Raw genomic sequence first — 12,928 nt, forward strand, 5'->3', positions numbered from 1 at the left:
ATTTTCAATTAAGTCGACGCATCCCCCAAATATCCTCTGAAAGGAAGGACAAACACGAGTCTCTTCCAGCTCTCTCTGGAGAGAGAGTGAGCTTAGGACCTTCCTTCTCGCATGCGGGGCGGAGGCTCTGCCCCTCGCCCAAGGCCCTTCTCATTGATAAAACCGGTCTGTGACCGGACAATATGTTCAGCAGCAGACACGCGATGTACGGCCGAGCGCACTCGAACGTGTGAACCGACCCTACTGGAAAGCTCTAGGTGCGAGGAAAGGTTCAGCAGCAATAAGCCTTTCGCACATGTAGGGGCAGAAGGTTGTGTGTTGCATTCATCAAGTGATGGTCATACACGTGTGAACTTGCCCCATGTTAAAGGGGAAAGACTGGGCAGAAACAGAAACCGGATACAATGCGGGGGTGGGTAAGCAGGGAAGTACTCAGGTCACAGTCTCTCTGTATGTGTCTGTGAATTTTGGGACTTATGCCGTGGGCCTGCTTTTGAACAAAGGCGAGTGTTCACACGTGCAAAACGTGTGGCAGGAAGCAGAATGTGTGAAAAGAAAACACCATTGCGTTTCAGATAATCCTGTTATGAAAGCCTTATCAGTGATGGCTCCCATTCACACGTGCAATTGACGCTCTTGCCCAGTAATGGATATGTACGTGTGAACCAGGCCTTCTTTCCCAAGTTTGCAGTTTCAGGAAAAGAAACCTCGCAGACAGCAAACTGATTATCAAATCACTCCAGATCAATGACCTCCGGCTCTCCAATTAAAGAGAAGGCGATTCCTAAACGAGGAGACCTGTTGAAGACCATGGGATTACAATTGAGGTGGGAACTATCAGTGGTTTTCTTTGACCCGCCGAGAACACTTCCGACAAGAAAACGGGGCAAGCTCTTTGGGGTTGACTCTTCGTCTTCTTTCTTGCAAAGGCCTATTACGCACGGGGGGGGGGGGGAGGCAGCCGCGCTGGGAGAAACGCGAGATCCTTCAGTGAGGTGGAGAAAGAAAAATATTATGCTGTCAGGTTCGTTTGCCTTGAGACAGTTTTACAGCCTCTCTCGCCTTGCTGCTTCCCCAAAGTGGCGACTGTAGCCAAGAAACATCCCATAAAAACTCAACCAAAAAACCACGCTCCACAAATCCGAGAGTTTATGGGGCGTGAGACAGGAAACGACGCTGTTCCAAGTCTGCCTAACCGGAAGAGAAGGTCAGAGGGCTAAGGGAGGAGAAAGGGGGGCAGCGAGGCTGAAACTTACAAGTTACCTGCTAATTTCAGAACACACAGCCTCCTCTTTTGGGAAGGAACCGTAGCCCAGTGGGAAAACACCTGCTTCGCATTCAGAAGGTTCCAGGTTCAATCCAGGGTCTAGATAGACCAATAGCCAGTATAAGGCAGCTTCACATCTGTTCCCTATCGTCTCTCTCCGTTCCTCCACGTGTGGGATTTTAAAGGATTTCTGACGAGCTAGAAGCTCCTTTGGCTTCTTACTTCCGAGTAAACGCGCGTTAGGATCGGGCTGCGCACGGCCGTGGTCCTAAAACACACACACAGCCGAATCCCCAGGCATCCTTTGGAAGGGAAGTGGGGGAAACCCCGCTGAGTTGAATGTCTGGCTGCCCTGGGGGGTCTCCGTGAACGCAGTGCCTGCCAGTTGCCTCGGAGTAAACGTACCTAGGATCCGAACCCGCATTCCAGGGTCCTGCTGCTACCTTAGACATCTAGGGCTTTCTGCTGATGGCTGCAGAAACCCACTGACCCACTCCGTCACCTGTGACAAGGGAGGGACCCTATGGGCACGTGTGGGTGGCCCCTAATATGTCAAACCCCACCTGGAGTACCGTGTCCAAAAGGGTCTTTCTATCAAGATGATCAAGGGTCTGGAAACCAAGCCTTATGAGGAGCGGTTGAGGGAGTTGAGTGTGTCCAGCCTGCTGAGAGCTTATATGATGCTGTTGTTGTTGTTTAGTCGTTTAGTCGTGTCCGCCTCTTCGTGACCCCCTGGACCAGAGCACGCCAGACACTCCTGTCTTCCACTACCTCCCACAGTTTGGTCAAACTCATGCTGGTAGCTTCAAGAACACTGCCCAACTATCTCGTCCTCTGTCATCCCCTTCTCCTTGTGCCCTCCATCTTTCCCAACATCAGGGTCTTTTCCAGGGACTCTCAAGAGTCCAGTCCATGGGACTCTCAAGAGCACCATAATTCAAAAGCATCCATTCTTCGGCAATCAGCCTTCTTTATGGTCCAGCTCTCACTTCCATACATCACTACTGGGGAAACCATAGCTTTAACTATACGGACCTTTGTTGGCAAGGTGATGTCTCTGCTTTTTAAGATGCTGTCTAGGTTTGTCATTGCTTATATGATAGCCATCTTCAAATATCTGAAAGGCTTTCAGACGAAGCAAGCTTGTTTTCTGCTTCTCCAGAGCCCAGGACCCGAACCAATGGATTCCAGTAGCAAGAAAGGAGGTTCCTACTAAACATTAAGAACTTTCTGAGGGTGGAGGACTCTCCTTCGCTGAAGGTTTTTAAACAGAAGTTGGGTGACCATCTGTCAGAGATTCTTTTGCTGCGATGCCGGCATTGCCGGGGCTTGGATTAGATGACCCTCCCAGCTCTACGATTTCATGACTCTAAGTTGCACCAGCAAAAATTTTACTCGCAAGTAAGCCACACACACCCTACGCTTTTCCTGATCAACGGTCCTGGTTTACTGCCTGATGAGTAGGCATAGGGACAGAGTGCGATCCTATCCTACTCAGAAATGAAAACCCATCGGATTCGATTCCTCCCAGGATCTAGGCCCCCAGCGTTACTTCTGAATAAACATACCCAGGTTTGAGCTGCGTGAAAAGCTGGAGGATGCTGTTGAAGACTCGCTTCATATGGATTAGTTCTCCCTGCGGTTGTTACAGCCTGGCAATCAGATTGGTTTAAAAAAAAAACAAAAAACCACGCAGAAGGAAAGTCTCCCGTCTTTTTCCCCACCCGTTCCCCTTCAATCAGGGATGGCTTTGGATTTCCATATGCCGTGTGGGGACTCCCGGTGTGTGAGGTCGCCTCTTTAAAACGGAGCAGCTTCCAGAGAAGGCCGAGCTCTGATTGCCGCAGGAAAAACCCGAACAGTCCTGTGACGCCTGGAGGAGGATATTTATGACGGCCTGGGCTGTCGTGGGCCAGAGTCAACTCCTTCAGATGCATAAGGAGGGATCGTAAATTGGCAGGCAGACAAGACTCCTGGGGTTGGAGATGAGATGCAAAAGGCAAAAGTGCAGCATTGGACAATTCGGTTAAAGCTAGAATGAAAAGGGAGCAGCTTCCAGGGCTCGGGGCTTGCCGGCGCGCATCTCAAGAACCACAGAGCTGTAGTGTTGGGAGGGACACCCCAGGATCATCTAGCCCAACCCTCTTAGCTTCTTGCCTCTGGTTGCAATGCCAAGGGACCCAAAGGGCCGCCTAGACAATGCAGGGATAGGGGGGAGCGGGGGATACGGTGGCGAACTGGAACCAGTGGCCACGTGTGAACAGAGTCTGGTCTAGGGTGCGTTCGGCGCAAAGAAGCTTAGCTTGCCCCTCACTTCATGCACTGAAGGGACCGTGGTTACTTTGTTGATCTCTATCAGATAAAAACACCTTCCGGATTAAACAGGCCTCTTCTTCAGGCGGAGTTCTCTGTGCCTTTTCAAAGCTTGCAGCCTGCTGGCTAATATAAAACTCGAGATATCCGAGGTCATTTAGGCCTGCTCTCTGAGACACCAGGCGGCCCTCCTGTGGAACCAGGTTTGGCTTCCTCACATGCCCCTTATTTCAATGTACTGGTGCTGGTGTGAATTTGCAGTCTGAGGTGAGGGCGGGGGTTTTGCACCTTCGTCATTTCTCCTCCGTTTAGCTTGCTCCCCTTCCTTCCCACCCACTCCGAAATATGGCCTTGGATGCCTTGGAAGAAAGGCGGTGTGGAAACGAAAGGAAATAAAACGAAATGAATGAATGAATGAATTCATTTCATCTCGTTTCTATACCGCCTTTCTGCCCAGGCATCCAAGGCGGTTTAATTTTTTTAAAAAGTGCTACGACAAATCGTATCTCATGTATAGCATGCTATTTAATAAGTATAAATAAGAATAATTCGGATGTAGGAGTTCTACGCTCCACGCACCCCCACCCCCAAACAAATCCGGATGTTCCCTGATCTTGATCTCTTACACACCTGGTGAGATGGTTGGCTTTGATCACCGCAAATGCTTCTTCCTTGCCCTTTTGTCCGCGCCAGGATTTTATTACTGTCTCTCTCCCCTCCTCCTCCTCCTCCTCTTCCTTAAAAAAATAAAAATCTCCCTTTACTATCGCTGGACTCGAGGCAGCTCCTTTGTATGCCGGCTGAATTGGCCAGCTGCTTTGCCGAGAGAGCGAGAGAGGCGCTGAGATCGTGCTACGGATACAGAGCGCCGAGAATTAACGGGGGCCGGGGGGGGGAGCGGAGAGCGATTTCTTGCTGGAGCTTTGAGGGGGCTGCAAAGCCAGAAAGGTGAACCTGGAAAACCAGCGCTTTCCCCCTCGACCTAAACGAGGGAGGGGGGCATGTTTCAGAGGAGGTGGGGGCGAAAAATATATATATGGGGAGGGGAGCCGGATCCAGTTTCCCCCCAGCTTCGCGGTCTCTTCTGATGAGCGTTTACACGGAAGTAAGTTCTACTGAATTCAACGGGGCTTACTTAGTGGCGGCACCAGTTAATAATAATAATAATAATAATAATAATAATAATAATAATAATAATAGAGGGCAAAGAAGGGAGAAAGTATATTTCTAGCTAGGCGAACTGTGCCTCATGTGTTAAGATCCCTGAAAGAAAATAACAGGATTTGTCTATGACAGGAGTTCAGCAATGGAGGGGGGGGGAGTGAAGGAGCGAGCTCTTTGCTGTGGGGGCGCTTCGCCCCCCCCCCCGCCCGTTCTCCGGCGCCGCCTATGGGCTCCGTGAAGATAAAGGGAACGGAGCATTTAGTATTGCGGCTGGACGGCTCCAGCTTTAGCCGTCTCTGCTCAGAAGGAAGGCCCCGCCGAGACGGCTGGTCCCCTCGAGGCTTCCTCGCGAAGCAACGTGCTCAGGATCGAGGCTATCCCGGGACAAGCGCCTCCGCTGAAGCGGAGGAGCGGCGCCGGTGGGAGGGCTTCTAACTCCAGAGATCCAAAGACCAGGCGATGGGCGCGGCGTAGAAACCGACCCGACCGTCGGTTAAATCGGCACCGGCTCTCGACCTCCGGCGCCCTCTTCTTGCTTTCATTCCCTCTTAGATTTGGGGGTCCAGACACCCGTCTTTCCCTCCCGCTGGCCGGTCGCCTATGCCCGCGAGGGGGCGGCCAGGCGGCGCTGGAGAGCCAGCCGCGGAGGATCGACGGGCGCGGAGAGGAGAGCGCTTAAGGCGCGGCGGCTGCTGCTGCAGTCCAGGAGAACAGAGGAACGGTCGCTCGACTCACTTGGGCTGGCTGCCTTCGCACAGGGAGAGACAGGTAAGGGAGCAGGAGACCCTGCGGCCAGCGGCCACCCACCCTCCCCGTCTCTCCTGCCCAGTCCGGCCACCGACCTAGAAACTTTGTGAGAGATCGAAAGAGGAAAGTGGGGGCGGCGGCGGTTTGGAACTATATAGCCAGGCTCCTATACAGCCCCCCTCACCTCGTGCTCTGGTTTTGGATCCCAACTCCCAAACCCCCCTCCCCCAGCAAGCGAATCCAATGGTCAGCCACGGTGGGAGTTCTAGCGCCCGCATGGTCTCCTGCTCAGAATGTCCGACTGGGAGACCAGAGTTCGAATCCCGCCCCAGCCAGGAAGATCACTGGGTGACCATGTTGGGGGGGGGCAGCCGCTGCTTGTCCGCCTAGTCTACTTCCACAGGGTTCTTGTGATGATATAATGGGGGGGGGGGGGGACCAAGCACGCCACCTTGAAGGGGAAAGAAAACCATGCGTTACATATTTTTTTAAAAAAATGCATAAAATAATGTAAGAATCGTGGCTGAAATCATTTTAACTGTAAGAAGCTTCTACTCTGAAGCAGCTTAGCCTTCTGGATGTTTTGATCCCCCAATTCTCATCCGTTCTAGCCAGCCTGGCAATTGAGCCAGGATGGTGTAGTGGTTAGAGGGCCAGATTAGGACCTGGAAAACCTGGGTTCGAATCCTCTCCCATCCAGCCTAACAGCCTAACCTACCTCACAAGGTTGTTGTGGGAGTTAAATGAGGGGGGGGGAGAACCATGTATGCTGTCTTGAGCTCCTGGGGCTGTAAATGTGATAGATAGATAGATAGATAGATAGATAGATAGATAGATAGAAAGAAGTCCAAAACATTTGGAGGGGAAAGGGGGCATAAGGTCAGAGATGGCTGCTGGCCCAAAAGGACATTGGATGAATAAATGCTGGACAATTTTTAAATTTATTTTGCCTTGTTGTCAGTCATTTAACTTTCCTCTCCTTGGCCAGAACCTTGGGAGGTGTAGGAAGTGGGAAGAGGATTTATTGCATTGTTTACTCCGAAGCAAGTGCCGCTGTATTGAAGGGAGCTTACTCCCGAGTAAATGTTAGAAAGGAGGAATGCACCATGATGCAAGCTGGGCTTTAGCACAATCCCTTGTCCTGTAGAGCTGAATCTTGGAGTTGGCATTTATGAAGGTTAGAAATTCAGAGACTCAGTCCAGGCTCTGGGGTGCAAGGAGGTTCCCGTGACTCTGATCAAGCAGGGGTGGCCATCAACATGGATGGCATTAAAAAAGGATTGGACAAATTCACAGAGGAGAAGGCTAAATGGCTACCAGCCATGATGTCTCTGCCCTGCTTGTACTGTCAGAGGCAGAGATGTTTCTGAAGACCAGTTGCTGGAAGCCATGGAGTGAGAGAGTGCTCTTGTAGTTTGGGTCTTACTTGCGGATTTTCCACAGGCATCTGGTTGGCCATTGTGAGAACAGAATGCTGCACTAAATGAGCCATTGACTTGATCCTAAAATCACCTCCTATGTTCTTATGGCCTTCAGTCCACACTGGAGTGATCCCTGCCTCTGGCGATAGGAGCAGAAAGGGCCACAACTCTATCGTACAGCATCTGCCTTGCATGCAGAAGGTCTCAGGTTCAATATCTAGGGAGGGACTTCATTCTGAAACCCTGGAGAGCTGCTGCCAGTCAGTGTAGACAGTTCTGGGCTAGATGGGCCAATGGGTCTGACTCAGAACAAGACAGATTCCTATTTGCCTATGAGAGAGCAGATATAGCCATGTCTGTCTTAGGATTTAAATGCAGCAGGCACAGCCAATGTGGAACCTTCCATATTTTTGGGGACTACAGCTCCCTTAACTTCAGACCACTGACCATGTTGGCTGGCATCTTTCTGGACACCGAACTGGCTATCCCTGAAATATGTGATAGCTTAGTCCACACACAGTTGGGTCATTGGTCTGAGCAAATATTCCTGCATTGCAGGGGGTTGGTGTAGATGTCCCTTGTGGTCCCTTCCATTTCTACAATTCTATGCACAAGGGTCTAAAGCTGGCGATGGAGAATTTGTGGCCCTCCAGATGTTGTTGAACTACTTGAACTCCCCATCAGACCCAGCCATCATGGCCAAGGTCAAGGTTGATGGGAGATGTGGTCCAGCATCATCTTGAGGGCCACAGGTTCCTCATCCCTGATCTAAGTCAATCCCCCCCCCCAGTTGGAAGCAAGGAACGCCAGGTGAGAATGTCCCCAACAGGTGGCTGTTCAGGTAGAGCCAAATGTCCAAGTTTAAATCCCCACTGGCTTTCCAGGTAGGGCTAGGAATGTTCCCTGCTCGAAATCCTGGACAGCCGCTGCCAGTCAGAGTAGACATTACTGAACTAGATGGACCAATGGTCTGGTTCAGCAGAAGGCTGCTTCCTCTATTCCTGTGTCCCCATGTGCTAATAACAGCCAGCCTGGATCATGGATGCCTTGTCAGATAAACGTGAGTGCCAATCCCAAAGGCTTCACCAAAGAGGAGATACACACAGTTGCTTTCTTAAGAAGAGATGGGGACCATTATTTTTTTAAAAAAAGGGTGTTGGATATGTTCTGATGACCATTCCCACCTGCCTCCCAACCTAAGGCGCAGCTGGAGCTGGATAACTCAGAGTTACAGATAATGGAGATTTTTCGGAGTTGAGTATCTGCTCTGGGTCCATAACGATCTCGCATCGACGTCACTCCAACGCTGAGACCTTTGAGACAGGCAGGGTTTGGGGTCAAGCTCCTAAAATAGCGACGAGGACACATCAAAGATAAGGGAAAGGGCAGCCAAGTTGAATTTTTCAGTAAGGCTTTAAAAAAATAAAAAAGAATTTCTTGATCTATCTTCCCTGAAGTTATACTCTGCTCAGCTTAGATTTTTTTGAAGTTAGTCCTCTTTGGGAGTGAGGAGTGCATGTGTTACTATAAACCCAGGGGGCAGAAGGAGATGTACACATGTGTTGGGTGTGTAGGGGCCTTCACAGGTTACATTCAATGAGGATGCAAAGTGTGTGTGTGTGTGTGTGTGTGTGTGTGTGTGTGTGTGTGTGTGTGTACACTACACAAACAAACAAGCGTTTGCTCTTTCACTGCAACTGTAAAACCTCCAGGTCACGGGGAGGCGGAGGCAAATAGGTACGGGGCATAAACTGAGATGTGTCAGAGGGACGCTGGAAGGAGGTGCAGATGGGGAAATGTTTTTTTTTGGGGGGGTGGGGGAGAATGACACTACCTCTCACCTTGGCTAAAGGAGAGGTGGAGTATGAGAAGACTGGCGGTGGGCAAGGCGCTCTTCACAAGCTCAGGAGCAAGGGAGCCAGCCTTGACTGGGGGCCCGGGGGAGGTGAGTCCCGGCGTCCGGGCGTAGTTGGCTCAAAGGAAACGATCTCTTTATCGGTTGGAGTGGGGTCGGGAGGTGGCAAGGAGGCCAGAAAACCTTGCCTTAAAGAGTGTGTGTGTGTTCTGTTCGCTTTTAGTTGGGTCCCCTGTTTGGCGTCTCCAAATGGGCCAAGAGGCGATCTTTGTCTTTAAAACATCGGGGAGGGGGCCCCCCTGCTCTTCTGCCCCCCTTCCTCGCCAAACAGACCTCCCTCCCCCGCTCGCCCCCGTTCTTTGCTCTTAAATGTGAAATGTCATTAGCCCGCTAAATCGAAGAACGCAGCGTGAAGCTGCCCACGGCATTGATCTGGGCTCGCAGCGGACTGCATCTTCATTAAACTCCAGGGGGCGCGGAGGATAGAAAGGCGCGCGCGCGCGGCGGGGGGGGTAGTCTTCCTACCCCCCCCCTTAGCACACACTCCAGCCCCTGGGCTGCAAGCTGGTGGTCGGGAGGGGTGGGAGCCTGGAAGGGAGAGACGCGTATTAGTCTTGTTGTAAAAGAGCTACCAGCGCAGGACGGCTCCTCTCTGGCAGGGTTGGCGCGTTTACACGACTCGGGGTTGATTCGAATCCATTGGTCCTGGGCAGCCGGCCGGTCAGGTCGCTTTGGATTTCGTGGGTCGCACCTACGCCATACATTTAAAGGAGCCTGGCTTCCCCTAAAAGAACCTTGGGAACTGTAGTTCACCTCTAAGAGGACTACGGTTCCGAGGACAAACTACAGTTCTCAAAATTCTTGGGGAGTGGGGAGGAATGTGGTTTAAATGTATAGTCTCTGATGTCTCCGATGTGTTTGCACACACTCAGTGGGACCTGGGGCTTCTGCCCCCTAAGTCCTGGTTGCACAGCTGGAATTGGAAAGTGGAGAAAAGTATTGCCCCAGAAGACTGTGTCATCCAAAGATTGACTCTATCAAACCCCTTAATCTGGATTTCGTAGCTCCCCCTGAACATTCCCGAGAGCTATCTTCCCCTCCTCACTGTCAGAATGGTTTATGGTTAGTCAGTAAAAACATGTGGACCCCCTTTTCTCTCAGTCCCCCCCCCTTTCAATGCCTGCTTGTTTATTTAAATAAAACAAGAAATCTTAAAGGAACAGCATGACGAGGGTGCTGGGCTGCAAAAAGGGAAAACAGCAGCGAGGAAATCTATTACCAGTCGTCAAAATAAATATTCAAGGCTGTGATGTTTTCTGCATGGAATAATTAAGCCCTTTCCGAAGATTGTAGGTGGGACTGGTGTGTGTATGTGTGTGAATGCTCAAAGGTTTAATAAGGTCAGCAGACCAGGCAGAGTAAGTTAACACTTCTGCAATATTCTTATGCAGGCAGCATAATATTGATTGCATATTTCAATCATTTCTCCAAGGAGATCAAGGTGGAGTAGATGGTTTTCCTTCTCCTCATCTAATCCCACAACAGTCCTGTGAGGCAGGTTAGGCTGAAAGGCAGTGACCGACCCAAGGTTACCCAGTGAGCTTGGTGGTGGTGGTGGGAACAGTGGCGTAGCGTGGGTTGTCAGCACCCGGGGCAAGGCAAGTAATTTGCACCCCCTAACCCGTGGATTTGCGCCCCCTAACCCCCAGATGTTGCGCCCGGTGCGGCCGCCCCCCCTGCACCCCCCACGCTACGCCACTGGGTGGGAATTTGAACCCTGGTCTCCCAGGTCCCAGTCCGACACTCTAACCACTACACCACACTGTCTCTCTTAGGGAAACACAAGGCCCCGTCCACACCTCAGCTGAATGTGGATGGTGAACAGTCACTTCTGGGTTTGCGACGTTCAGGAGCCAAAACATTCGGGAACTAAGCTGTTTAAATTCTATCAATGTTTAATATAAAAAAATGAACCTCCCTGTTTTTAGTGGTTCTTATTTTTATCTGCAAACCTGCTTGAGTCCTGTCAGGGGGGGAAGACAGGGTTATATATAAATACAGTTTTCCTATTACTACAACTACTACTATTAAGAATTCTCCACCATTTTTTTATTTAAAAGAAGTTCTGGGTTTTGTTCAAAGCAGCTTTTTGCCATTGGAGGGTGTCTTCAAGTCTCTTCTGTATCTCAATGCAGCCCCCATTTTGCAATCCCTGGCACGAAGCTGTCCATGTTTGACCACGTCTTTGGGCCTTTGAGCCACAGTCACCTTACAGTGCGGAGGGTTAGCCTTTGCCAATCTTTCACATGTTCCCTGCCGCTGTGTAGCAATATCTATAAAAAAACTACCTGAGAGATGTCTTGAGAATAGAACCCCATCAATTGACGTTCTTCCGTCCTCCAGTTAAAAAAATGAGTAGATTTGGGATTTGCACATCAGACTTTGAATGTTGAACTCTGGTGATTTTGAAATCTGGTGAATTTTAATTGAACCCACAAGCTGAGTGACTGAATTTGAGAAGAACAAGGGGGAAGGCTCCGTTTTGAACTTCTGCAAATTTCAATTCAGCTTGGCCACCAAAGGACCTCTAAGAGTTGCTATCAGGAACAGATTCTTGATTATAGGGTCCGATTTTCATGCCTCTGGTCTCCATTTCTACTTGATATTTTAACGGTGTAATCCTGTGCATGGGTTTGCTCTGGAGTAAGCACGGCTGTGTTCAGTGGAGTTTACTCAGTAGAAAGTGTGCAGTAGAAAAGGGCTCTGAGGATGCCATATTAATTCTTGGCTTCAGGTTTCGCTCTCCCCCCAATTTTTAAAAAGGCCAACTGCATTTAGTCCCCAGTAATCTAGTTAGAAAGAGAATTGTCCAGGTTCTTGGTCCCAAGTTCGGCCTATTCCTATTTATATATAACTCATCCATTTTAAAAAAACACACAACAGAACGCCAAAGCACAAGAAGTCCAAAATATAACTTGGTTTTAGCAAGCCACTGGGGAAAGGATGGTTTGCTAATGCTCCTCTTTTCCATTCCTTATATTTATTAAATGTATACAGCCACTCATCAGTAAATATTCCCTGGGCAGCTGACAAATGAAACAGTGTTTTAAAATAATTTAAATAAAACACAAACATGCACGCACTAAAAGTCAGGAGGGAAAGTTTGCTGCAAGAGGCAGCATTAGAGGAAGCAGAAAACAGCCAAGATTTGAAATACATTTCCAGCTGCTCAGTGTGTTGGCCTTAATTTAGCAATACAGTGGTACCTCGGGTTACAGACGCTTCAGATTACAGACTCCGCTAACCCAGAAATAGTATCTCGGGTTAAGAACTTTGCTTCAGGATGAGAACAGAAATCGCGTGGTGGTAGTGCGGCGGCAGCGGGAGGCCCCATTAGCTAAAGTGGTGCTTCGGGTTAAGAACAGTTTCAGGTTAAGAACGGACCTCCAGAACAAATTACCGTATTTTTTGCACCATAACACTCACTTTTTTCCTCCTAAAAAGTAAGGGGAAATGTCTGTGCGTGTTATGGAGGGAATGCCTACGGGTGGCATGCCTACAGATTTTCCTCCTCTAAAAACTACGTGCGTGTTATGGTCGGGTGTGTGGTATAGAGCGAAAAATACGGTAAGTTCTTAACCCGAGGTACCATTGTAGTTTACCCTTTGTATGCAGAGGCAGTGGCGTAGCGTGGGGGGTGCAGGGGGGACTGGCTGCACCGGGCGCAACATCTGGGGGTTAGGGGGTGCAAATCCACGGGTTAGGGGGCGCAAATTACTTGCTTTGCCCCGGGTGCTGACAAACCACGCTACGCCACTGTGCAGAGGATACCAACTTCAATCCCTTCCATCTCCAGTCTGTTTCTTTATTGTTAAAGGGACTGAGCATATAAAAGCTGCAGAAGACCTGGGAACACCTTTAATAACAGGCTTACAATATAGGAGGTGATGTTGTTTACATCACCTGCTTTAAAAGCCCGGAAAATCCTGTGTCCAGACCTGCCTCTGACTCACAACCACCAACATGGGACCCATGTTTACATTCCCCCCTTTGGATTTTTACTGAATAATGCTAGCAATTCCCATTACTAATCCCAAAATGGCAATTCACAGAGAGGTATACCTTAGCATTACTAGCAAATGGAAAGCAGTGATTTTTAAA

The 12,928-nt window shown here is 49.8% G+C and overlaps 1 protein-coding gene across 5 annotated transcripts in view; it reads left to right on the forward strand.

Annotated features, from left to right (window-relative positions):
- The window catches only part of ELFN1 (extracellular leucine rich repeat and fibronectin type III domain containing 1), a 253,548-nt gene that overhangs the window by 13,748 nt on the left and 226,872 nt on the right, over window positions 1–12,928 (forward strand). For 2 of the 5 annotated variants that reach the window (XM_082199719.1, XM_082199716.1), the window contains exon 1: window positions 4,969–5,512. The exons of 2 other annotated variants lie outside the window; for them this stretch is intronic. The gene's annotated coding sequence lies outside the window, so the exon portion shown is untranslated. Of the gene's footprint in view, window positions 1–4,604; window positions 4,686–4,968; window positions 5,513–12,928 lie in introns of those variants that run through there. One more of the 5 variants, XM_082199718.1, reaches the window with a different exon arrangement.

The sequence above is a fragment of the Podarcis vaucheri genome, assembly GCF_965113315.1.
Source record: "Podarcis vaucheri genome assembly, chromosome: 14".
In the NCBI taxonomy this organism is placed as follows: domain Eukaryota; kingdom Metazoa; phylum Chordata; class Lepidosauria; order Squamata; family Lacertidae; genus Podarcis; species Podarcis vaucheri.